The sequence below is a fragment of the Canis lupus genome, chromosome 10 (assembly GCF_048164855.1).
Source record: "Canis lupus baileyi chromosome 10, mCanLup2.hap1, whole genome shotgun sequence".
NCBI classification, from domain to species: domain Eukaryota; kingdom Metazoa; phylum Chordata; class Mammalia; order Carnivora; family Canidae; genus Canis; species Canis lupus.
The window spans coordinates 38,223,117-38,248,657 of record NC_132847.1 but is presented as its reverse complement, the minus strand read 5'-3'; the positions used below and the strand labels follow the sequence as shown (position 1 = coordinate 38,248,657).

General features: G+C 36.8%; 1 protein-coding gene across 7 annotated transcripts in view; it reads left to right on the top strand.

Annotated features, from left to right (window-relative positions):
- The window catches only part of BNC2 (basonuclin zinc finger protein 2), a 438,453-nt gene that overhangs the window by 12,913 nt on the left and 399,999 nt on the right, over nt 1–25,541 (top strand). The gene's annotated exons all lie outside the window — the stretch shown is intronic.

Here is a 25,541-nt window from a genome sequence, read left to right as displayed (position 1 = left end):
TATCTGTGTCTCTCATGAATAAGTAAATAAAATCTTAAAAAAAATTCTGTGGAGAATTTAAAATCATTTGTAAAGATTAGCATGGTAGAAAATTTTGTATTTACCAGATACTTGATTTTTGGTTATATATACATTTCATTATATTAAATGAAACATTTTGTTAACATTGAAGAGAAAAATTAATGCTACTTGTAGAATAACAGTCATATTCTTGGTATCAGGGTTTGGGGACATAAGGTAATTAACTGGAACAATACAGACATTAAGAAGAAAGTCACTCAGTTTTCTGTCCTGTGGTATCTAATCTCCCTGTAATACACATTTCACTCTCTAGTGGATTAGGGAAGTTTATTCTATCACCGTGTACATATGTTAACAGGTATGCTTTTGGAAGTTCAATGGATAGTTCACATTTTCCTTTCATTCAGAGTGGTGATTGGAACCACAACATTATATGTGTTTGAATTGGTTTTCGATAGATTAACATATTAACTTCAGGATACATTAACTCTAAGTGATATTAAAAAGTAAACAGTTTATAAACCTAGAAATTATGTGAGCATTTGAGCGATACTTTTTATCCTATGAGAATATTCTTTGTAAAAAATATTTTCATGTAAAGGACTTATGTTTGTGCTTTGATCTTTGCAGCTTTACTATGTCCATGAACAGCAACCAGTCACTGACAAGACATTTTTGTGTACAGAGGACAGTGATCATTAGATCTAATGGAGTGTGTTTGTGTGGAGGGGAGGACATCTGTAAGAAACTGACACTTTGCAACTTCCTTATTGGGAAGGGAGTATACAGAGTAGTATGTTTTATTGAAATTTGGTGGGTGATAGTAGAGATTGGTTTAGTGTTATATTTTCATACTGTAGTAATACCTGGTATGTTGTTTTTTATAGTTTTGAGTATACGTGTGGACGGCATAGATGAATATTAAGTGTGTTGCTGAATGTTATACTGATGTCAAATTGTTTTTTTTATTTTTTTTAATTTTTATTTATTTATGATAGAGAGAGAGAGAGAGGCAGAGACACAGGCAGAGGGAGAAGCAGGCTCCATGTACCGGGAGCCTGACGTGGGATTTGATCCCGGGTCTCCAGGATCGCGCCCTGGGCCAAAGGCAGGCGCTAAACCGCTGCGCCACCCAGGGATTCCCCTGATGTCAAATTGTATTTCTGAAATACATATATGCCAGAGTAATAAAATCTGTTAGTATCCGGCAAGTAAATGTTTGCTTACTATATGTAGAATTAACTGGTTGTGGATGTGCAGGATTTAATAAAAATTTTAAAAGATAATTTAAAAAATTGCAGGTTTTTCTATTCAAACTGTATGTTTGGCATAGGCATGAGCATTGTAGTTGTCTTCATTTTCCAAAGTCGATACAACTTTTGATTATTTTCAAATCTAACAACTTAATAGGCAATTGAGTTTCTGTGATATACATGACACTCCTTTAGGTGCTGTAGGTATTACATGTGAGGTAGAAGCTATAATCCTAACATTGAGGAACACAAAGTTCCTGTACAGAAGGATGTTCATTATCTTAGAATGACCATATTCCAGGGTCTGACTCTGGTCTTTGTATGCTTAGAAATCTAATTTTATCTATATGCTTTTGCAAGAGATCTGTCCTTCATGGGCTCATTCAGGATGATCACTGACAGAAGGATAGAGAGTAGATACACATGTGTGCAGGCATACATGCTGTGTGAACGTGTGTGTAGCTGCTCACTGTATTAGTTGAAATACTCATATACTTCTATTGGCATGCTTAACACATTCTTTCCTTTGAAGGCAAATGTAAGTAGGGAGTGAAATTATAATCCAGACATGCTCATCACTACTTTATGAATTTGGGATTTGAACAGAGAATGTTATGGATGCAGATGGGGGGCGTAAGGGCCTCTTCAGGGAAAGCCTTTCCGGTGGCCTATATTGTTACAGTGTGCACATTGGACTCCCGTCTCCTGGACTGTGTTTGGTAGAGCACTGACAAAATTTACTCCTTTTACTTTTTTCTTCCTATTCCCCTTCTTTTTAAAATATATTTATTTATTCATGAGAGATACACAGAGAGAGGCAGAGACATAAGCAGAGGGAGAAGCAGGCCTCCCACAAGGAGCCCAATGTGGGACTTGATCCCAGGACCCTGGGCATCATGCCCTGAGCCAAAGGCAGATGCACCACTGAGCCACCCAGGCACCCCTTCCCATTCCCCTTCTAATCAAAACATTCTTTTTTCTTTAAATATGTTAATTTTCTCAGGCAGATATTTGTCAACTGTCTTGGGAGCTACTTGTTAAGGTGACTTTGCATCAGCTTGGTTTTTATGGATCTAATGCAGATGGCAATCTCATTTCATTTGTTTTAAATTTCTTGGGAGATACCTTACATGTAATGTGTTTTGTATATGAGAAAGGTGTGAGTCCATAGTATAAGACAGCAGTTTCTTGGGGAAAAAGAGATGCATGTTGTTTTTTAAAAATTAAAAAAAAAAAAAAAAGCCTTGAGACCAGTTAAATATATGGTAAAGAAAGTTTCTGTTGTTAAATACCTTGTAGAGATATTTAGATCTGAGATTTGCCTGCTATATATAGGTGGGATAAACTGCAATACAGATGTGTATATTTACAGAGATTTAATCTGTATATCTATTTTTTTTATTTTTTTATTTATTTATGATAGTCACAGAGAGAGAGAGAGAGAGGCAGAGACACAGGCAGAGGGAGAAGCAGGCTCCATGCACCGGGAGCCTGACGTGGGACTCGATCCCGGGTCTCCAGGATCGCGCCCTGGGCCAAAGGCAGGCGCCAAACCGCTACGCCACCCAGGGATCCCTGTATATCTATTTTTTTAAAAAGATTTTATTTATTCATGAGGGACACACAGAGAGAGGCAGAGACCTAGGCAGAGGGAGAAGCAGACTCCCTGTGGGGAGCCTGATGTGGGACTCGATCCCCGGGTCCCTGGATCTCCGGGATCAGGCCCTGAACCAAAGGCAGATGCTTAACTGCTGAGCCACCCAGGTGTCCTTGTGCATCTATTTTCTTTATGATAGAAAAAAAATTCAGTTGTCTTGGGCTTCTCTTTTCCATTATACAATTAAGTTCAAGGTTAGATTTTAAAGATTCTTAATTTTTCATACTGTGTGATGCTCAACAACACTATTTTTTTTTAAAGATTTTACTTATTTGACAGAAAGCTTGCATGTGTGTGCATAAGTAGGGGGAGGGGGAAGGGAGAGGGAGGGGGATGCAGCCTCCCTACTGAGCAGGGATCCTGATGTGGGGCTCCATTCCGGCACCCTGGGATCATTACCTGAGCTGAAGGCAGACACTTAACCAACTGAGCCACCCAGGTGTCCCAACATTTCTTTATGTTGCATTATTTTATGGATGCCAGGAGACCAAAAGGCTAATGCTATACCTTTAATGATCTATTAGTTGATTCCAGCAATTTCCCAGTTCCCACCCCCGTTTTTTATTTTACTTTTGTCTTTTGTTCCATTTAAAATACTTCGATAGCAGTTAGATTCCAACCAAACAGAAGAATTTGTTAAGAGAAGGTAGAGGGGATGAAGCACTGAACATCCACTGGAAGCCAGAAGGATGGATGTTGGTGGACCAGGGAGCCACCTGTTGTTGTGGTTTCCTTAGATCTAGGCTGACTTATCCTTGCATCCATATTTTCAGTCTGTAGTCTGGAAGTTTTACAGCAGTCATGGTACAATTGTGTAATGTGGGAATTTTCTTATTTAAAACCACAGGACTTGGGACGCCTGGGTGGCTCAGCGGTTGGGTGTCTGCCTTTGGCTTGGGTCGTGATCCTGGAGACTTGGGATTGAGTCCCACATGGGGCTCCCTGCATGGAGCCTGCTTTCTTCCTCTGCCTGTGTCTCTGCCTCTCTCTGTGTGTCTCTCATGAATAAATAAATAAAAATCTTTTAAAAAATTAAAAAAAAAAAAAAAAACCACAGGGCTTGGGACACCTGGACGGCTCAGTGGTTGAGCATCTGCCTTTGACTCGGGTCTTGATCCCAGGGTCCTGAGATCCAATCCCGCATCGGTCTCCCCGTAGGGAGCCTGCTTCTCCCTCTGCCTATGTATCGGCCTTTCTCTTTGCATCTTTCATGAATAAATAAATACAATCTTAAAAAAAAAATCCCACAGGAATTAATAAATTCCAAATATGAAATTTGAAAAGGAGTCAGAGGTAAAAATAAAGTGGGGGTGATGATGGAGAGAATGGAGGGTTTACACAGGAAATGTTGGATGCTGATAAAGATAAAAAAAATACATCAGGGCAGCCCCGGTGGCGCAGCGGTTTAGCGCCGCCTGCAGCTCAGGGCGTGATCCTGGAGACCCTGGATCGAGTCCCACGTCAGGCTCTCTGCATGGAGCCTGCTTCTCCCTCTGCCTGTGTCTCTGCCTCTCATTCTCTCTCTGTGTCTCTATGAATAAATAAATACAAAATCTTTAAAAAAAAAAAATCAAAAACAAAGAGCATGTTCAAACAAATGGCACGAGACTTGTTTTTATGTGCTTCCAGGACACCATATTTAAAAAAAAATATTCATTTTAGAGAAAGAGAATGTAAGCCAGGGGAGGGGCAGAAGCAGAGGAAGAGAAACAGACACCCCACTGAGCAGGGAGCCAGACACAGGGCTAGATCTCACTAACCTGAGATTATAATCTGAGCCAAAACCAAGAGTCAGACTCTTAGCCCCGTGGGTCCCCCATCCCACTGCCATTTTTTCCCCAGCATTTATTAGGGTTTCTGCCTCTTGTGCTCCTCATCTGCTGGGCAAGACCTGTTAGATCTGCCTCCCAGGTACCACTCATTTACTACTTCTGCTGCCATTACCCAGGTCTATAGCACCATCATCCTTTACCTGGAATGCTGTAGTATCTTCTGATTGGTCTAGTGCTTCCACTCTTGCCTCCTGCCCACGACTATTCATACTACTCTTCACAGAGAAATTACTTCCTGTCTCAAATCCTTCCAGTGACTTCTTATTACAACTACAGTATAGTTCAAACTCTATTGTGACTGAAAAAGCATATGTAAGATGAGAGCGATTTCTATAACATGATTTCCTATCCCTGTTCACTCTGCTCCCATCCTACTGATCTAGCATTTTACCAAACATGGCAAATTTTACCTACCTCAGGTCTTTGCACGTGTTTTTCCGTCTGCCTGGAATGCTCTTCTCCCACATTTTTTGCATGGTTTCCTTCCTCATTTCATTTAGGTCTCTCAAATGTCACTCTTTCAAAGAGAACTGCCTGACAATTTTCTTCTCCCCATTGTGTCTCCACATTGTATGTTCCTCTGACCTTTTACCCTGCTTTGTTTGTTGATAGCATTTATCACCATTTGAGAAAATATATATTTGTTTGTATATAGTTTATTATTATCCCTCCCCTCCCCGCAAAGATACCAAGCTCCATAAGAACAGGGACCTTTCCTTGTCTTGCTAATTTCTGAAGTTCCCCTACCTGTAGCAGTGCTTGTTATGGGAAACACTCAACAGATATTTATAATACACTCATTCATTCATAAACACATTCTTTTTTAAAGATTTTATTTTATTTGAGAGAGAATGAACTAGTGTGAGACAGAGCATGAGCAGGGGAGAGAGGTAGAGGGAGAAGTAGGCTCTGCATGGATCAGGGAGCTTGATGAGGGGCTCCATCCCATGACCCTAGGATCATGACCTGAGCCGAAGGCAGATACTTCACAACTGAGGCACCCATGTGCCCCATCAACACATTCTTTATCAATTTTTATCAGGTCTTAGTTATGCTATGGAGGGTTATTTATGGCATCTGTTCTTGAAGTTTTCTGATCTGCTTATCGGAGTGGTAGTTTCCATGGTAGATGCAAACACTCCCAGCAATTTTGCAAAAATCACCCTGTAAGATATGGAAAAATATAGTAGAAATTTGATTTATCTCATTCTTTTTTGTGTGTGTTTTACAGTGTGCATAATGTCTTATTATAGTAGATATGTAAGGGATATATTGTGCTATCAAAAAAATAGAGACTTGAGCTGGATCTGGACAAGCATGGTTAACTATGCTTAAAGCAAATTGTAACTTCTAGATAGGCTATTTCACAGGTTTTGTGCTTTTGAATACTAATAGGGTGATGATACCACTGGTGAGAGTGTGTAAAATCTTTCCCATTCAGAAAATAACTTAGGTCTAATGTTGGGTTGAGAGTGAGAAATTATATATGAAAGTCAGCATACATGTTTGTATGAATATATATTCCCTAATATTCCAACCTCTAATGGAGTTAACTCTCTTGAGTTAAAGTGTGCTTGTGATAGGGCCCTTTGTATGTATACTAACTTTTATGTGGAGATAATGTGAATTGTTTTTTCCCTTTCATCTTGAATAATTTAAGCTTTTATTGAAGCTGAGCCTGGATACTTTGGTTTCCTATAACTTCAGTTTTTAAAAACATCTTTATTGTGTTATAATTCATACACCATACAATTTACTATTGTGACTAAGCTTTACACTTCCATTTTGTAGTTATATGCAATTTCGAAGACACAGGGAAATAAATGATATACCCAGACTTTTTTTTTTTTAAGATTTTATTTATTTATTCATGAGAGACACAGAGAGAAGGCAGAGACATAGGCAGAGGGAGAAGCAGGCTCCATGCAGAGAGCCCGATGTGGGACTTGATCCCGGATACGGGATCATGTCCTGAGCCCAAGGCAGGTAGGTGCGCATCCACTGTGCCACCCAGGTGTCCCTATACCTAGACTTTTGAAGGAAGTCTAGTTAGGTATTCATTTTAATGCTTTCTTAAGTTAAATGAAGCTTTATAACATTTGAAGTGCTTGCTAATAAAATATTTGAAAGGATTCATAAACTTGAGTGAAGCATTGGAGTAATTAATATACTAGTAAACTAAGGGAACATGAAAACCATGAATTGATACAAGTAAGTATTATTTTTGAAAGTTACTTTAGTACATCATACTTTGATGGTGCCATAGCTTAAAATGTTTTTAGAGCTTTCCATCTGACATTGGCTTGACATTAGCTTTGGGTAGCCTGTATCTTATTCTTCCAAATATCTTTAATGCTGGCAAATTTTCAATGAAATAAGTTTTGATTTTCTGAATCATCCAAACAAAAGTTAAGCCTCATGAACATGATGTGGGTAGATAAATCCAGATGATTCCATTTTGGGTAAGAAAAAAATGAGCATAATTGATTTTTCTTACATGGCTTATAAATTGGCTCTGGAAGTAGTTACAAATGAAGAATTCTAGAACCATTTTGAACAGTGGTAGCGTTATTGGAAAAGTGCAGTGTCCTGAGGTGACAATAGAAACATTGATTTTTTTTTTCCCCTACCAATAGTGGACCTTCTTTAAATCCGTAAAAACTCATTTAGCTATACAAGAATTGATGTGAGACTTCATGCATATATAGAGTCATGCATATATACATACATGCATGCTTATAAACATCTTTCCGCCTACCAAATTTCGTCAGGGATTTGTACTCTTATGTGATTCTGCTTTGTATGGCAAGTACATAATAAATTCTAATTCAGGGTAAATCTTGTGGAATTTCAGTAAAATTATCCTAAGTTGTGGCCTCTGAAGGCAAGGGATACTCAAAAAATTTTGACTAAGATGTGAGACTGCATGAATATTCCATAATATTAAACAGATTTATATAGAGTTCTTTGGCTACAAATTAGAGTGATTGTCACATAGCTAGTATACTTAGTGCAGCAAATCTCTGTGTGTCAGGCATAAATAAATACTAGGGACATTTAGAAAGCTAGTGAGGTACAAATTTGTGCACACAAACTTTTTTTTATCTTTATTTATTTATTTATGATAGAGAAAGAGAGAGGCAGAGACACAGGAAGAGGGAGAAGCAGGCTCCACACCGGGAGCCCGACGCGGGACTCGATCCCGGAATCCGGAATCCCGGGATCTTGCCCTGGGCCAAAGGCAGGCACTACACCACTGAGCCACCCAGGGATCCCCCTAAACTTTTTTTTTAAAAAGATTTTATTTATTTATTCATGAGGGACACAGAGAGAGTTAGAGACACAGGCAGAGGGAGAAGCAGGCTCCTTGCAGGGAGCCCAACATGGGACTCCATCCCAGGTCTCCAGGATCACACCCAGGGCTGAAGGCAGTGCTAAACTGCTGAGTCACCGGGCTGCCCTGCACATAAACTTTTTAAGCCAGTCTTATCCATATCTATATGACAGGAATCAAAGAGAAAAATAGCTGCTCAAGGGGAGTATGATTTTCTTTCATTTTTTTGTTCTTAAAGATTTGATTTTGAGTTACTATAAGTTTGGTTCAAGGTAATAGTAGTATCTTTATGATGATTTCTTGGTTAACAATTAATAAAAGTTTTAGTTAATGCCTTGGAAAAATCTATGTTAAATTTCTTTTCAATTCCTCTTACACCCTCCTCATCATAAAATGCCAACTGTGCATGCAATCTGTAGATCTTTACAAAGTTTTGTTAATAATAATATAAGCAGTTTTGAAAATTCAGTCTCGTGAAATTGTACCCTATCTAGAAAGTTTATCTGTATTTTTTCAGGAATGATATAATTCAAGATATAAAAAAGACTGAAATAAATTCAACTCCTGAAAAATTAATTCTAGATCTTTTTCTTCATTCCTCCAGAGTTCTTTGAGACTGTGTAACTTTCTGAAGGAAAGTTTGACACTAACTTTTCAAATTTGCATTGAAGGAAATTTGACACTAACTTTTGCATTGGATGTAAACATTAGGGTCAACTTGTCTTTTGTTAGCTGTAATCTGCTGAGTGTTTTCTTTAAACAAATCCAAAATCTTGTACATAACTAGTATATTAGGCTTCTTATAGAGTGTCATGAGCGTAAAGAGGCCCTGTAGCAGGCCCTGTTACATGGTGGAAGGTTGTGCATTCAAAGCCTAAGTGGTCATTTACACCGTCTTTGGAGGGACCATGTGTGCTGTCTTCATGGACCATTTGGTCCATGAGATGGGATTTGTCATAATTCATTGTCATGTAATGTAAACCCTGTGGGAGTATAAGGTCTAGATACTTTACCTTAGATGGGTTCTGAATGTTTTTATCTTGTTCCAAGGTGGATTATTACACTTGAGAATGCACTTACTTACAAGCTCTATGTTTTCCAACACCCATTCACAATACCTCCTCTTCACTCTACCTGACTTCATTGATGGTAATTCATGTGCAGATTGTGAATAGTATATGACTTGGAAGATAGAAGCTCTCCCACTAGAAGTCTACTTCTAGTCTACTTCTATTTTTTGGTGTCTTATCTTCACCTTGATATTTTGGACCTTTCTATTTAAAACGTATGTTTTGGTGTTAATTTTCTCAGGAAAAGAAGTTTATATTTAATAACATACTAAGGCTGTCTCACGACCCTGAGAACATGACCTAAGCCAAAATCAAGAGTTGGACACTTAATTGACTGAGTCACCCAGGCACCTCAGGTTTTATTTTAATAAAGTCTTTGAATCTTTGCATAAACTGAGGTCTTTCCTTAGAAAATGATACTTTAGAATATTTCTTGTTATCATCCTTTATATCCTTATATTTCCTGTTATAATAATCCTTTGAGATTAAACATAGTAGGTGCTTATGGAATTTCAATTTTTTAAAAGATTTTTTAAAATTTATTTATTCACAACAGACACAGAGAGAGTGAGAGGCAGAGACACAGGCAGAGGGAGAAGCAGGCTCAGGCTCCATGCAGGGAGCCTGATGTGGGACTCAGTCCCGGATCTCCAGGGTCACACCCTGGGCTGAAGGCGGCGCTAAACTGCTGGGCTACTGGGGCTGCCCGGAATTTCAATTTTTTATGTATATATGTAATCTGTCTTTTCAATTTCTTGTTTGCCCTTCACCTGAGCTTAATCATGCTTTAATGTAATTAACTATTTATATGCCTACCATATATACTGCTTTGTAGGTTATCAGGTATATTATTTTGATCTTTCCATTTTTTCTGTGTTTATCAAGGAATAAGTGATCCTAAATATATATTGGATTTAATAGTTTCAAGTTTTAATTTTTTTCAGTGTTATCGCTGTATAAGTTTAAGGCTTACAGAATGATGGCTTGATTTTGATTACCATAGTAGGGTTAGTTAGCATTCAGCATCTTATATAGATAGAATAAAAAGAATAGAAAAAAGAAAAGAGAAAAATTTCTCCTGTGATGAGAACTCTTAGGATTTACCCTCTTAATGTTTTAAATTTTAAACCTTTGTTCAAAGATTATGGTTTTGGGATATCTTGGTATATCTCAGACAAACTTTTAATTGTCAAAATTAAATTACATTGCCTTATATATACTGTTTTTAGGATTTAGTGTTTAATTTTGAATGTTTAAAAAAAATTTTATTTATTTACTCATGAGAGACACACAGAGAAAGAGACACAGGCAGAGGAGAAGCAGGTTCCATGCAGGGAGCCGAACATAGGACTCTATACTGGGATTCCAGGATCACGTCCTGGGCCAAAGGCAGGCACTCAACCACTGAGCCACCCAGGGATCCCCGGATTTAGTGTTTCATTCCTGGTTGAGATACCCACGACTAGAACTATCAAATTTTTTGAAACATGCAGCCTATTTTTGGGGAAGGTGATTCTTTTTTATTAAATGAACTTCATAAAGTTAGCTTCCTTAATTTATAATGTAGGCACAATGAAAGCCTCAGGGTGTTTCTTTTTCCCTTGAAAAATCTTTAAAGAGATATTTAAATAAATCAAAATATGCTATAACTTAAAAGAAATAATTTGATGTGGCAAGTTTTAAATTAAAAAAAGAGCCACACACACACACACGCTATATAACCTTTCTTTGAGTCTTTGGTTTAAGTCCTCTGTCATATAATGCCAAAAACTTTGTTCTGAGCTGCGTGTGTGTTGAAACATGTATGCCTGTCCTAGTGTCATAGCTAATTATATCTCTTGTATGCTTACTTCTAGTAATTGGAAAGTAGACCTACCGCAGCATACGATTTAACATTTAGTTTTATCTTCAGGACCTGCTATAAGAAATTGGGTTTTTCACCATGTAGCAGCTTGACATTGTAAACAGATATTACCATTTTAAATATATCCTCCGCTTTGTATTTTGCAGAAATGGTGTACTTTGGGAGAAAAAAATTCAGAGGTTCTTCAAGGCACATGTGTTTACCAGCAGTTACACACTAATACTCACTTTGCAGTTGTGCCTGAGATAGTTCCTCTATGAATTGGAAATTGATGGTCTAGTATTGTGGTAGCAAAATGTTACAGGATTTCTTTTTACCCAGTTTGTCAAAAGACTGTAGCTTGTGGCAGAGCTTCTGGTGCTGTGGTCATTTAATCTTCATGGATTGTTCTAAAATGATATGGAGCAAGTTCTGTGAAAATGCATCAAGTAGAATTTTCACAAACTAACTTAAAAATCCTGTCTTGGACATGCTTGTGTCTGGAGCAGCAAACAGTTTCTTATATGCACCAGCATGTATGAAAGTATGTGGTCCTTGTCCATGCCTGCTGAAAGAGGACTTTACCAGTGTTCAGTCTCTGAGCTGCAGCCTTGTCGCAATTAAAGTCTTAGTACTGGGAGCAGTTAATGCTGGTGATAGATTGTGGTATTTAGGATTGTGTTGTGTTCCATGGTGATCTAGTTTTGTAGACTTACAGGATTCTAGTCAGAACTTGGGAAAGAATATATCAAAGAATTTTTGGCAAAAAATTTTTAAAGCGAGAAATACAAGGACGTTTCTTACTAATAAGAGTCTTTTGGGCTTTGCTTAAAGAAATAGTGAAAGAATTGTGCAGTTCTGTTATTGATAATTGTTTAAAACTTAACACTGAAAATGCTAGATTTTCTTTTCTCTTATTAAGTGAAAATACTCTTTGCCTTAATGTTTTTTTCCTTTCATTCTTTCATTACAGTTAAAAAACAAAACTCAGTATTGTTTTAGACTTTATCTATTTTTATACGAATTGGTTTTTATCAGCTCTGTGTTCTTTCATATGGTAACTGAAGCATGCACAGGCATTAAACTTGAGCGTTTTGTGTTTTGAAATGTGAGGCTTCGATTCTTGGTATAATTTCTCTGTTTTGAAAACGGAATTCCCAGCGGTTTCTTTCTAATCAGTATATCATGACCTGTTACATTAAAAAATTAGATGGCCTAAGCCATCTAACTTTTGAAGACTGGCTGTAAAAGCCATATGTTAAATAATGAAAGTATCTTTCCATTTTTTAAATGTTCATTCCTCTTACAGTTTTTGTGATGTCAGTCAAATTAATGCTGCTCTCTTTGGCTTTAAGAATAACTGATGACAGAAATCTGAATTTACAGTTGATAGGCCACATACGAGAAAGGGTAATTTAAAAAGGTCCTGGCAGTATGAGAGAAGGTTGGCCTGTAACCTGACTGATAGAAACACCTCGCTCGTCAGTTGACTGTGAAATACTAAAGAGTGGAAGATGTTAAGGCTTGTCTGGGTTCTGAACCTGGGGTTTCTGCCACCTTCACAGGGTATTTAGAAATCTTGGGAGTTATTTTTGTTCTTCATAAATGATCACATTGGGATGCCTCCTGCTATTTACTGGGCCAAGGATACCTCAGTTCCAATTGCAGAAGAATTTATACAAAATGATGAGTTGTTCTGCCCCAAATATTAATAATGCCTCTGCTGGGAATCACTGGATAGGAGTTGATATAAAAACTGAAATATATTGGTAAAAATGACTCTTTTCCTCCCAAAGTTCCCACCTTACATCATCTTTTTAAAAAAAAAAAAACTTTAATTGAAGTATACTTGACATACAATATTATATTAGTTTCAGGTATATAGTATAATGATTCAATATTTATATACAATATGAAGTGATCACCATAATAAGTCCATTTACCATCTGTCACCATACAAAATTAATACAGTATTATTGTCTATATTCCCCATACTATATGTTATATTCCCATGACTGACTTATTTTATAACTTAAAGTTTGTATCTCTAGATCTCCTTTGCCCATATTGCCTACTCCCCAACACCCCTCTCCCCTGGCAACCATCAGTCTATTCTCTGTATCTTTGAGTCTGGTTTTATTTTGTTTGTTCGTTTGTTTTTTAGATTCCACATGTGAGTAAAATCATACGGTATTTGTCTTTCTCTGTCTGACTTATTTTATTTCACTTAAGCATAATACCCTCAGGTCCATCTGTGTGGTTGCAAATGGCAAGATTTAATTTTTTTTATGGTGGACTAATGTTTCATTGTGTATATGTACCACATCTTTCTGCATCTTTTTTTTTTGTTTTTAATCTATCTATTGATAGACACTTAGGTTGCTCCCTTGTCTTAGCTATTGTAAATAATGCTGCAATAAACATAAAGGTGTAGATATCTTTTCAAGTTAGTATTTTTCATCAGATAAATAGCAGGAAGTGGAATTGCTGGATCCTGTGGCAGTCTTATTCTTAAATCTTTGAAGAACCTCTATATAGTTTTCCATAGTGACTGCACTGGTTTGCATTTCTACCAACAGTGCATGGGGGTTCCCTTTTCTCCACCTCCTGGCCAACACTTTTTATTTCTAGTTCTTTTGTTTGTTTGTTTAAGATTTTATTTATTTATTCATGAGAGACACACGGAGAGAGGCAGAGATATAGGCAGAGGGGAAGCAGGCTCCCTGTGGGGAGCCTGATGTGGGACTTGATCCCAGGACCTGAGCCAAGGCAGATGCTCAACCACTGAGCCACCCAGGCATCCTATTTCTAGTTCTTACTTGTTTGCTTTTATTATAGCCATTCTTAGGGGTGTGAAATGATACCTAATTATGATTTTGATTTTCATTTCCCTGATGAATAGTGATGTTGAGCATCTTTTCATGTGTCCATTGGCCATCTGTATGTCTTATTTGGAAAAATGTTTATTCAGATTTCTTGACATTTTTAACCATATTATTTGTTTTTTGGCTATTGAGTTGGAAAAGTTCTATATGTATGTTGCATATTAACCCATTGTCAGATATATGGTTTGTAAATATATTCTTCCATTCAGTAGGTTGCCTTTTCATTTTGTTGATAGGTTCCATCACCGGGCAAAATTTTTAGTTTGATGTAATCCCATTTGTTACCTTTTGTTATCTTTGCTTGTGGAGTCAGGTCCAAAAAAATACATCTAAGACCTATGTCAAGGAGGTTACAACCTATAGTTTCTTCTAGGGGCTTTAAAGTTTCAGGTCTTACGTTTAAGTCTTTATCCATTTTGAATTAATTTTTACATTACTGTAAGGTAGGGGTACAGTTTCATTCTTTTGTGTGTAGCCATCCAGTTTTCCCAGCAATATTTATTAAAGAAATTGTCTTTTCCTCATTGGATATTCTTTCCTTCTTTGTCATAGATTAATCATCTATGTGTGGATTTATTTTTGGATTCTCTGTTCTGTTCTTTTGATTTGCATGTCTGTTTTTGTGCCAACACCATACCGTTAAGATTACTATAGCTTTGTAGTATAGTTTGAAATCAGAGAGCATGAAACATCCAGCTCTGTTCTTCTTTCACAAGATTGCTTTGGCTATTTGAAGTCTTTCATGGTTTCATATGAATTTTAGGATTATTCTAGTTCTGTGAAGAATGCCCTTGGTATTTTCATAGGGACTGCATTAAATCTTTGGATTGGGTAGTATAGACTTTTTAATATTTTTTCATTCCATGATCATGGTATGTCCTTCCATTTATTTGCATCTTCTTCAATTTCTGTCATCAAAATCTTACAGTTTTCAGAGTACAGGTCTTTTACCTCCTTGGTACATTTATTCCTAGGTATTTTATTCTTTCTAGTTTGTTGTCAGTGGGATTTCCTTTTTTCTTCCTTTCCCTTCCTAAATGAGGTTTTCTTAATTTTTCTTTCTGATAGCTTATTAGTCTATAGAAATGTACCAGATTTCTGTATATATTTTTAAATATATATATTTATTATATATTTAAATATATATTAAAATATATATTTATTTATTTTAAAATATATATTTTATTTATTCATTCATGAGAGACACAGAGAGAGGCAGAGACATAGGCAAAGGGAGAAGCAGGCTCCATGCAGGGAACTCCAAGACGTGGGACTTGATCCCGGGTCTCCAGGATCACGCCCTGGGCTGAAGGCGGTGCTAAGCCGCCCAGGCTGCCCAAAGATTTCTGTATATTAATTTCACTTGGACTTTACTGAATTCACTTATTAGTTCTAACAGTTTTTTGGCAGAGTCCTTAGGGTGTTCTATATATAGTATCATGACATCTGCAAATAGTGACAGTTTTACCTCTTCCTTTCCAATTTGGATGCCTTTTATTTCTTTTTCTTGCCTAATTTCTGTAGCTAGGACTGCCAGTACTGTGTTGAATAAAAGTGGTGACTTGGGTACCCTTGTCTTTTTTTCTGGTCTTAAAGGAAAAGTTTTCAGCTTTTCATTCTTGGGTTTGATGTTAGCTGTGGGTTTGTTATGCATGACCTTTATTATGTTGGGGTATGTTCCTCTATAAGTACTTTGTTGAGAGTTTTGCCAAAAATGAGTGTTGACTTTTGTCAAGTGTTTGGGTTTGTTTTTATCTTTTGGGAAAATTGTATTATTTTTGTCCTTCATTGTGTTAAGTGGCATATCATATTGATTTGTGGATGTTGGATGGGATGAGCACTGGATGTTATACTATATGTTGGTGAATTGAATCTAAATTTTAAAAAATAAATTGATTGGAGATTGTTGAATCATCTTCTATATCTGTAATAAATCCCATTTGATCATGGTGTGTGATCTGTTCAATGTATTGTTGAATTTGGTTTGCTGATATCTTATCGTGTACTTTTACATTTATGTTCAGCAGGGATATTAACTTTTAATTTTCTTTATGCTGTCTTTGTTTGATTTTGGTATCAGAGCAATGCTGGCCTCATATAATGAGTTTGGCAGTGTTGCCTTCTCTTCAACTTTTGGAATAGAGCATGGTATATTACATCTTTGATTGTTCAGTAGAATTCGCAAATGAAGCTCTGTGGACCTGGACTTTTGTCTTTTTGGGAAGTTTTTGATTACTAATTCAATCTCTTGTTTTTTTTTTTTTTTTTCAATCTCTTTACTTGTAATCACTCTATTCAGATTTATATTTCTTAATGATTCAGTAGATTTTGTGTTTCTAGGAATTTATCCATCCCTTCCTGATTGTCCAATTTTTTTAGCATATAATTGTTTATAGTAATCTCTAATAATCCTTTGTATTTCTGTGGTATTTCAGTTGTAACATGTCTTTCATTTCTGATTTTACTTATTTAGCCCTCTCTTTTTTCCTCTACATGAATCTGGCTAAAAGTCCATCAATTTTGTTTCTTTTCAAAAAACTAGCTCTTAGTTTAAGTGATCTTTTTTATTGTGTTTGGGTTTTTGTTTTTGTTTTGGTCTCTATTTCATTTATTTTCACTCTGATCTTTATTGTTTCCTTCCTTCTACCAACTTTGGACTACATTTGTTCTTCTTTTTCTAGTTCCTTTGGTTATAAAGTTAGATTTTTTATTTGAGGTTTTTCTTGTTTCTTGAGGTAGGCCTGTACCGCTATGAACATTCCTCTTAGAACTGCCTTTGTTGTGTTCCACAGATTTTGGAATGCTGTTTCTTTCTTTTTTCTTTTGTTTTCTTTTTGTCTTAAGGTATTTTTTATTTACCCTTTGATTTCTTTGTTTACCTGTTAGTTGTTTAGTAGCCTGTTGTGTGGCCTCCATTTTTTCCCCCAATTTTCTTCTTGTAATTGATTTCTTTTTTTAAATTAAAGATTTTATTTATTCACTTGAGAGAGAGAGAGAAAGCACAAATGGTGGAGAGGGAGAAGCAGGCTGCCCATTGAGCAGGGAGCCCGATGTGGGGCTCAATCCCATGACTTGAGCCAAAGGCAGCCACTTCACTGACTGAGCCATTCAGGCATCCCTTGTAATTGATTTCTAGTTTTATATCATTTCTGACAAGAAAAAGTGCTTGATGTGATTTCAGTCTTCTTAAATTTATTGAAACTTGTTTCGTGGTCTAACATGATATCTGTTCTGGAGCATGTTCTGTGTGCACTTGAAAAGAATATGAGTCCTGGTCTTTTTGCATAGAATTCTGTAATTATTAAGTCCATATGGCCTAATGTATTGTAAAAGGCCAGTGTTACCTTAATGTTGCTTTTCTGTCTGAATGATTATATTCATTGATATAGTGTGCTATTAAAGTTTTATATTAAAGAAAAGTCTGATATTTTTGTATTGCTGTCACTCTTCCTTTATGTCTGTAAATATTTGTTTTATGTATTTAAATGCCCCTATGTTGGGCGCATTATATTTACCAGTGTTATATACATCTGGATTGAACTCTTTATCATTGGTAATGCCTCTCTTTGTCTTTTGTTTATATTCTTTGTTTTAAAGCCTATTTTGTCTAATACAAGTATTACTACCCCCATTTCTTTCTGTTTCCGTTTGCACAGAATATCATTTTCTCTCCCCTCACTTTCAGTCTATATGTGTATTTAGATCTGATGTGAGTCTCCTAGGCAGCATATGGATGGGTCCTGTTTTTGGTGTTTGTTTTGTTTTGTTTTACTTATTTAGCCACCTTCGGTCTTTTGATTGGAGAATTTAGTCCATTTATATTCAAAGTAATTGTTGATAATATATACTTATTGGCATTTTGTTCTTTGTTCCTTGTTTTCTGGTGTAGTTCTCTGTTCCTTTTCTCTTGCTTTCTTTTATTGTGTTTTGATTTGTTTTAGTGTTATACTAGTTGCCCTCATTTTTTAAAAAAGATTTTATTTATTTATTCATGAGAAACACACAGAGAGAGAGAGAGAGAGAGGCAGTGACACAGGCAGAGGGAGAAGCAGGCTCCATGCAGGGAGCCCAACATGGGACTCAGTCCCGGGTCTCCAGGATCACACCCTGGGCTAAAGGCGGCACTAAACCACTGAGCCACCTAGGCTGCCCTAGTTGTCCTCATTTTTGTGTATCTATTACAGATTTTTGACTTATTGTTATCATGAGGTTCACATATAATCAGTATATAGAGAACAGTTATTTTAAGTTAATATTCAACTTAAATTTGACCACATTCTAAAAGCACTGCATTTTTAACCACTTTCACATTTTATGTTTTTGTCATATGTTACATCTTATTACTTTCTGTATACCTTCCCTAATTATTATTATTATAGCTGATTTTATTCCTTTTATCTTTTATCCTTCATGCTAGCTTTAAAAGTGGTTGATCCACTACCTTTACTATACATGTTTGCCTTTGCCTGTTTTTTTCAAGCACATACTTTTTTGCAACTAAACGAGTGGAACCTCAAATTCTACTTCTTAACTTTCTTGAATGAATGTGATTTGTAAGGGTATATGGATACATTATACACTTGGTTATTAAGAATACTTAGTCATGAGCCCCCAAGTCAAATCCAGATATACCCATTTTTGCAAATGCCCATGATAATAGTGTATCAGTGTTTGGCAAATTAGCACATTATAAGTTGAAACTCCTGTCTCTAATTTTTTGTAATTAAATTTGGGTGTTGGTTTTGTTTTTTTTTTTTTTTTTTTTGTAATTTGTAAGAATCTTCTAAGCAAAGGGTTTTTATTTTTTAAAATATTTATTTATTTTGGGGGCTCCTGGGTGGCTCACTTGGTTAAGCATCAGCTTTTGGCCTGGGTCATGATCATAGGGTCCTGGGATTGAGCCCTGCATTAGACTCCCTGCTCAATGGGGAGCCTGCTTCTCCCTCTGCCTTTACCCCTGCTTGTACACACACACACACACCCCTTCTCTCTAACTTTTTCTCTCTAAAGAGAGAAAGGAGAAAGAGAGAGAGAGAGGTAGGAGGGGGAGGGATCCCTGGGTGGCGCAGCGGTTTAGCGCCTGCCTTTGGCCCAGGGCGCGATCCTGGAGACCCGGGATCGAATCCCACATCGGGCTCCTGGTGCATGGAGCCTGCTTCTCCCTCTGCCTATGTCTCTGCCTCTCTCTCTCTCTCTGTGTGTGACTATCATAAATAAATAAAAATTAAAAAAAAAAAAAAAGGAGGGGGAGAGGGGGAGAGAATCTTAAGCATCCTCCTGAGCATGGAGCCTGACATGGAGCTCAGTCTCACATCCCTGAGACCATGAGCTGAACCAAAGTCAAGAGTCTGGTGCTTAATTGACTGAGCTACTCAGGTGCCCCAGGACTTTTAAATTAAAAAAAAAAAAAAAAATCCACAAAACTTCACATAAATAAAAACAATTTAATAAAAACAAATAGTTTCTCCTACTTATTACTTTCTGATCAATTCTGGACTTCAACCGAAAAAAATTTTTAACATAAAGCCCCATTTTTGAACAATATTCAATTGACAATTCCTGTTTGGTGGATGGCATAGATTCCAACCTTACAGTTCTACTTTCACACACATTTATCATCATATGTCAACTTTTAATAAGTTCAGACGTATTTAACAAGCCCTATTTAGTTGGTAGTATAGTTTTCATTTATAAAAAAGGCAGCTTAAGTGTGTATTACTACTATATGGCTTTAGAGTGGCTGTAAGTAACATGTCAATACAATCGTTGGGCAAATAATAAAATAGCTTCTTTTGGTATTGTAACAGAATATTAGTTTTGGAGTTTGAAAAGGCCTGTATTTGAAAATACTGATTACTCAGTAAAGTAGTATTGTATGGTATTGTAACAGAATATTAGTTTTGGAGTTTGAAAAGGCCTATATTTGAAAATACTGATTACTCAGTAAAGTAGAATCTTGTTAGAATTCCTCTATTTGTTTACTTGTGGTAAAAAAAAACAAAAAACAAAAACATAAAAGTTATCCTCTTGACCATTTTAAGTGTAGATGTCAGTAGTGTTAACTATATTCACATTATTGTGCATTAAATTTTTTTAAGGATTTATTTATTATATTAGAAGAAGAGGGGAAGGGGTAGAGGCAGAGGGAAAACCTCCAGCAGACTCCCTGCTGAGCACAGAGCCCCACATGGGGCTCTATCTTACCACCCTGAGATTATGACCTGATCCAAAATCAGGAGTTGGATGTTCAACCAACTAATCCACACAGGCATTTCCCCCAAATTCTGTTTTTTGCAATAATTTCAGGCTTGCGGAAAAGTTGGAAAACAGTAATAGATTCCCATATACCCAGATTCCCAAATGTTAACATTTACCATGACCATGTAACTTATTATAATTGAGATATAATTCACATAACATTATATTCATCATTTTCAAGTGTATAATCAGTGGTTTTTAGTTGCATTCACAAGGCTGTGCAACCATCACTACTATTTAATTCTAGAACATTTTCACACTCCAAAAGAAATCCTATACCCAATAGCGGTAAATCCCTGCTCACCCCCCATCTAGCCCTTCGCATCTTTAACTTTTTGAACTGCTCTTCTCTCTTTTATGACATAGGCATAATAGTACTGATACTGAAGTATTTTGAGATTAACATGGGAAAATACCTAGCATGGTGTGTCTGTCTAATGCAAGTGCTAAATGCCCATTTAGTTTCTTTTCCCTTATCATAGGAAGAGAGAATACCGTGCTTATATCTACATGAATTACTTTGGAAACTGATGCCAGTGAAAGAAACTCTTTAAAAAAAAAAAAAAAAAGATTTTATTATTTATTTATTCATGAGAGACACAGAGAGAGGCAGAGACACAGGCAGAGGGAGAAAGCAGGCTCCTCCCTGTGAGGAGCCCAGTGCAGGACTCCATCACGGAAACCCGGGATCACGACCTGAGCTGCTCAACCACTGAGCCACCCAGGCGGCCCAGAGAGAAACTGTTTCTAAGTGAGAATTCTCTTACTAGTTAGCAGACCAACAATTTCCAAGATACTCAAAAACATAGTGGAGGTGATTATGTTAAAATAATTAATATAAGGTTAAAAAAAGCCTATGAATATCCAAAAACTAATGTATGTAAAATAATGTTTTACAGACCTAGGCTATGGAATGGAAATACATCTTTTGCAATAGGTACCCATCATGCATGCTTATCTTCATTGATTAATCTTTTACTTTGAAGTTTTATTTTTTGACACATTTTATGTATCCATTGTTTAAACATTTTCAAACTTTGTATGTTTAACTTTATAATAAGGCATGATAAGTATCGCAGTGTGGCAAAACCAGTTAAGGATCATAAGGGTCCCACTGTTATCTTAGATGACAGACACATACACCTCATGACTTGGATTTGATTAGCCTTTGATGATATGATGGTTTGATTGTGGACATACTGTTTAGCCAAGATGTCTGCATTTTGAGAAACAATTAGTTGTGGTTCTGATTGCCTTACCACAAATGTTACAAATGTTCTAAATATTTATAGTGTAGTAGGAAGCGGCATAGGTAGCACAGGGATCGAAAGCGTGTAAGTCAGAAAGGCCTGAGATTGAATCCCAACATACTATGAAAAGTTTGACAGGGAGAGATTTCTGGAAGTCTCAATTTCCTCATATATAGAGTTGGAGGATTATAACCTTCAGTGCATGGGGGTTGGAGTTGGAGGTTAAATTAGATGTAGTGTGGGACAGGACCAGCAGAGATCCTGACAAAATAAAAACTTTAAAATGATGGATGTCATTCAAATTTCCTTATGTGTTTACAGAAGGGACACAGTGGTACTTTGATGCTAATTTATATGATCTCTTTTATTTGTCTAGAACAGTGCATATTACATCATTTCTTCTTGTGAAGTAGAGAACTACAGTGTTCAACTGAAGAATCTGAAGAAAAACAAAAATACTAATTACCTTAGCTGTGGTCAGTGATGGGACTGGTGGGATTATTTCAACCCAAAAAAGCTATTTAAAAAATACAATACTATTTAAAGTTAGAAATTGTCCAATTTGAGAATATACATTTATGTGGTAATGCTTCTGTGATGAGTACTCTTAGTCTCATTTTATAATAGAACTGCTGAATTAAATGTGATTGAAATGCTCTTTTGGTATCAGATTCATAAACATGATTATATATGGTTTTTGTGGCTGGCAGTGAGTGTGGGAGTTTCAGTTTTTCCCAGTCATTCAACCTGGTAATTCTTTTTTTACTTTTAATATGTCTTACAGTCTAAGTTCTTTGAGCCTTAATGACAAAACGACATAGTAATTGTCACAAATCTGCCTGTTTGGACACTGCAATATTTTGCCATCATGACATTAAAGGAAAAACACTTCCTGTAATAGGGTGAATACTTCTGAGCAGAAACAAAGGTCAGGCTGTAGAATGAACTTTTGAATGGCAGCTAATGTTAGCATGGCTTAAAGGAGAGATGCCAGGTCAACTATGGGCATTCATTAGCTTCATGGATATGAAATGACAGCCTTTTTCCCCTTTTATGCCAGGGATGCTGAATATTCTAAAAGCAAAAGGCAAAGAATGTAGCTGCCAAAAATTAAATGGTAAGAAATAATCAGAACTCAAAGGAACCAGGGAATTAGTATCAGGGTATGTATGATAAACATTCCAGATAGTCACTGTGGTATAAGGTCTGTTTTTTTTCTAACCCGGATTCTGTCACTGACTAGCTGTTTGATCTTTGTAACTTCGTTGGTACTTCTTCAGAGCTCCTTATCTGAAGAGCAGTCAAAATGAAGAATGGAAAACAGGTTTCAACTCTCCTGCAATACCAATAGATTGGTAATGGCTACTTGAGAAGGATTCTGAGATTGTGTCTTAGGTCATTGGGAAGAAGTTGAGCAGTTGCTGATGATTGTCACAGGGGTGGTGGTGGGCGAGTGCGCTTGCAGGGGTACAGGTTTGTAGGTACGTATGCCACATTTGTTGAGTAATCATATAAAATGATCTTTTTCAATTCATACTTATATCAGAGATTACATTTTTCTTAGTAGGGTTGAGACAGTCTTTTAAAAAATTATTTTTATTTAAAGATTTTTATTTATTTATTCATGAGAGACAGAGAGAGGCAGAGACACAGGCAGAGGGAGAAGCAGGTTCCCTGCAGGGAGCCTGATGTGGAACTCCATCCCTGGACTCCAGGATCACACCGTGGGCCAAAGGCAGATGCTCAACTGCTGAGCCACCCAGGCTTCCTGAGACAGTCCTTCTTTTGATCAGCCTTTGTATTTCTGCCTGAAAACCAGTTACTTATACTTTTGGGAGAGAACATAGCCTTTAGCTGCCTAGAAGGAATATTGTGATGGATTTTAGTGAGGAATGAAGTAGCTGTTGCCAGAACTGAAGAGTGCAGTGTGCTTTAACTAAACTCATCTAGGGGGTGCCTGGGGCACACCTGGCTGGCTCAGTTTGTGGAGCATGCTCTTGATCTTGGGGTCATGAGTTCAAGGCCCACGTTAGGTATAGAGATTGTTCAAAAAAAATCTTTAAATAGACTCAGGTGGTATTCCCTTCTAACCTGCAGATCTGAATGAATCAAACCTAATGGTTTCCATAATAAAAGTAAGCCATCTAATGAACCACAGGTAAATGTTTTTTTGATACAGGGCATTTATCTATTCTAGGATAACTTTCAAAGCTAAGTAGTATTTTGGGTTGTATTTTAGTACCAAATAGAAGGAAAGCATGTTAGAAAATTAGTGCTGTCCTTGTAATTCTTGCCATATTGATATACAGCATAGTATAAAAATATTGAAAGGTTTGGAGGGATGCCTGAGTGGCTCAGCGGTTGAGCATCTGCCTTTGGCTCAGGGTGTGATCCCGGGGTTCCGGGATCGAGTCCCATATCAGGCTCCTTGCAGGGAGCCTGCTTCTCCTTCTACTATGTCTCTACCTCTTTCTGTGTCTCTCATGAATGAATAAATAAAATCTAAAAAAAAAAAATGTGTGGAGTTCTTAGCAACTGGTGCAATTACGATTGGCTCAGCAGGGTTGAAAGCAAATAAGATCACCTTCAGGTATATAAAGATACAAACTACTGAGGAATTATTACTTTAAGAATTCTTAAAAAAAAAAAGAATTCTTGTTTCTACCATTTTTTGTTATCTAAGAAAATTATCCAGAGTTATTAAAGACGTAATATACTGTATTAGAAACTATATTTTAATGGCTTTTAAGTATTAGGCCTTTATTTTTCAAGATTTTATATATTTATGAGAGAGAGAACATAAGTGGAAAGAAGGGCAGAGACAGAGGGAGAGGGAGAAGCTGACTCCCTGACAAGCAGGGAGCCCAACACAGGGCTCAATCCCTGGACCCTGAGATCTTGGGGTCTGCAGAAGGCAGACCCTTAACCCACTGAGCCACTCAGTGCCCTGGTATTAGGCCTTTATACAAGGAAGGACCCAGGTAAGAAGTAACTTGTTAGCTCACCTCATTGACCAACAAAATTAGTAATTTTCTTTCATATGTGTTCCTTAAGATATTAAATGTAGCAAATATGCTTGTAGCACACAAAGGCCATACACATTGCCTTTTTGAATTTCTTTGAATCTGTCTTAGCCATCTAAGATTGTTCAAGGGCACAAGTCATGTTTGCTCATATTTGAGTCACCAAACCTTGCATAAGCCTGGAATAAAATAATTCCATAAATGTTGAATCAGCAGCTGATTTTACCTAAGAGTAACAGTAAGCTACCAGGTGAAGATCGTGTCCAGTTTGAAGTTTAAATTGAGGAATCTGAAAATATCCTGGATTTTTCATTCTGTAATTCATATAGGTTAGTATGGTATGTTCTGTTGTGGTCTGTTTTTAGAGAGAAATCTACAGACCCTGGAAGTGAGTGATAATAACTTGAATTTCTTTGCTTCAAGTTTTTCCTGTCAAAGTCTATCTAGACTTAAAACTGTCAGTAGAGATCTGTGCATGAAAAAAACTCCAAAGAAACATTTTTGTTTAAAAATAAATGATTGGGACGCCTGGGTGGCTCAGCATTTGAGCACCTGCCTTCAGCTCAGGGCCTGATCTGGAGTCCAGGGATCTAGTCCCACATTGGGCTCCCTGCATGGAGCCTGCTTCTCTCTCCACTGCCTATGTCTCTGCCTCTCTCTCTGTGTGTCTCATGAATAAATAAATAAAATGTTTTTTAAAAATGGTAAGTTGAAATTTGTGTACAGAATAATGCAGTGTTAATGTGTTTTATATAAGTAGATGTAAATATCTGGTAGCCTGAGCCATCAGACTTTCACAGCTGCAAAAGACAGTAGTGGATCTTGTTAAGTGTTTGGCATCTGAATGATCTGGTTGCCTTCCATTTTTGGTGTTTTTATACCACAATCGTAAAATATAGAAAGCAGAACAAAAGCTGAAGAATGGGTGCTCTGAGCTTTTTAAATGATGGTAGAGTGTAATGGTAGTGGAAAGTAGTGTCTGGAGAGCCCTAAGATCAGGCCAGTGGTGCTCTGATGTCCTGGTTCCTCATCTTTGAAGTGGCATAAGAATCTCTGTCTTGTATATCTTAAATCAGTATGAAAATATGTTTGAAAGTATTTTAAAGACTGTAGTT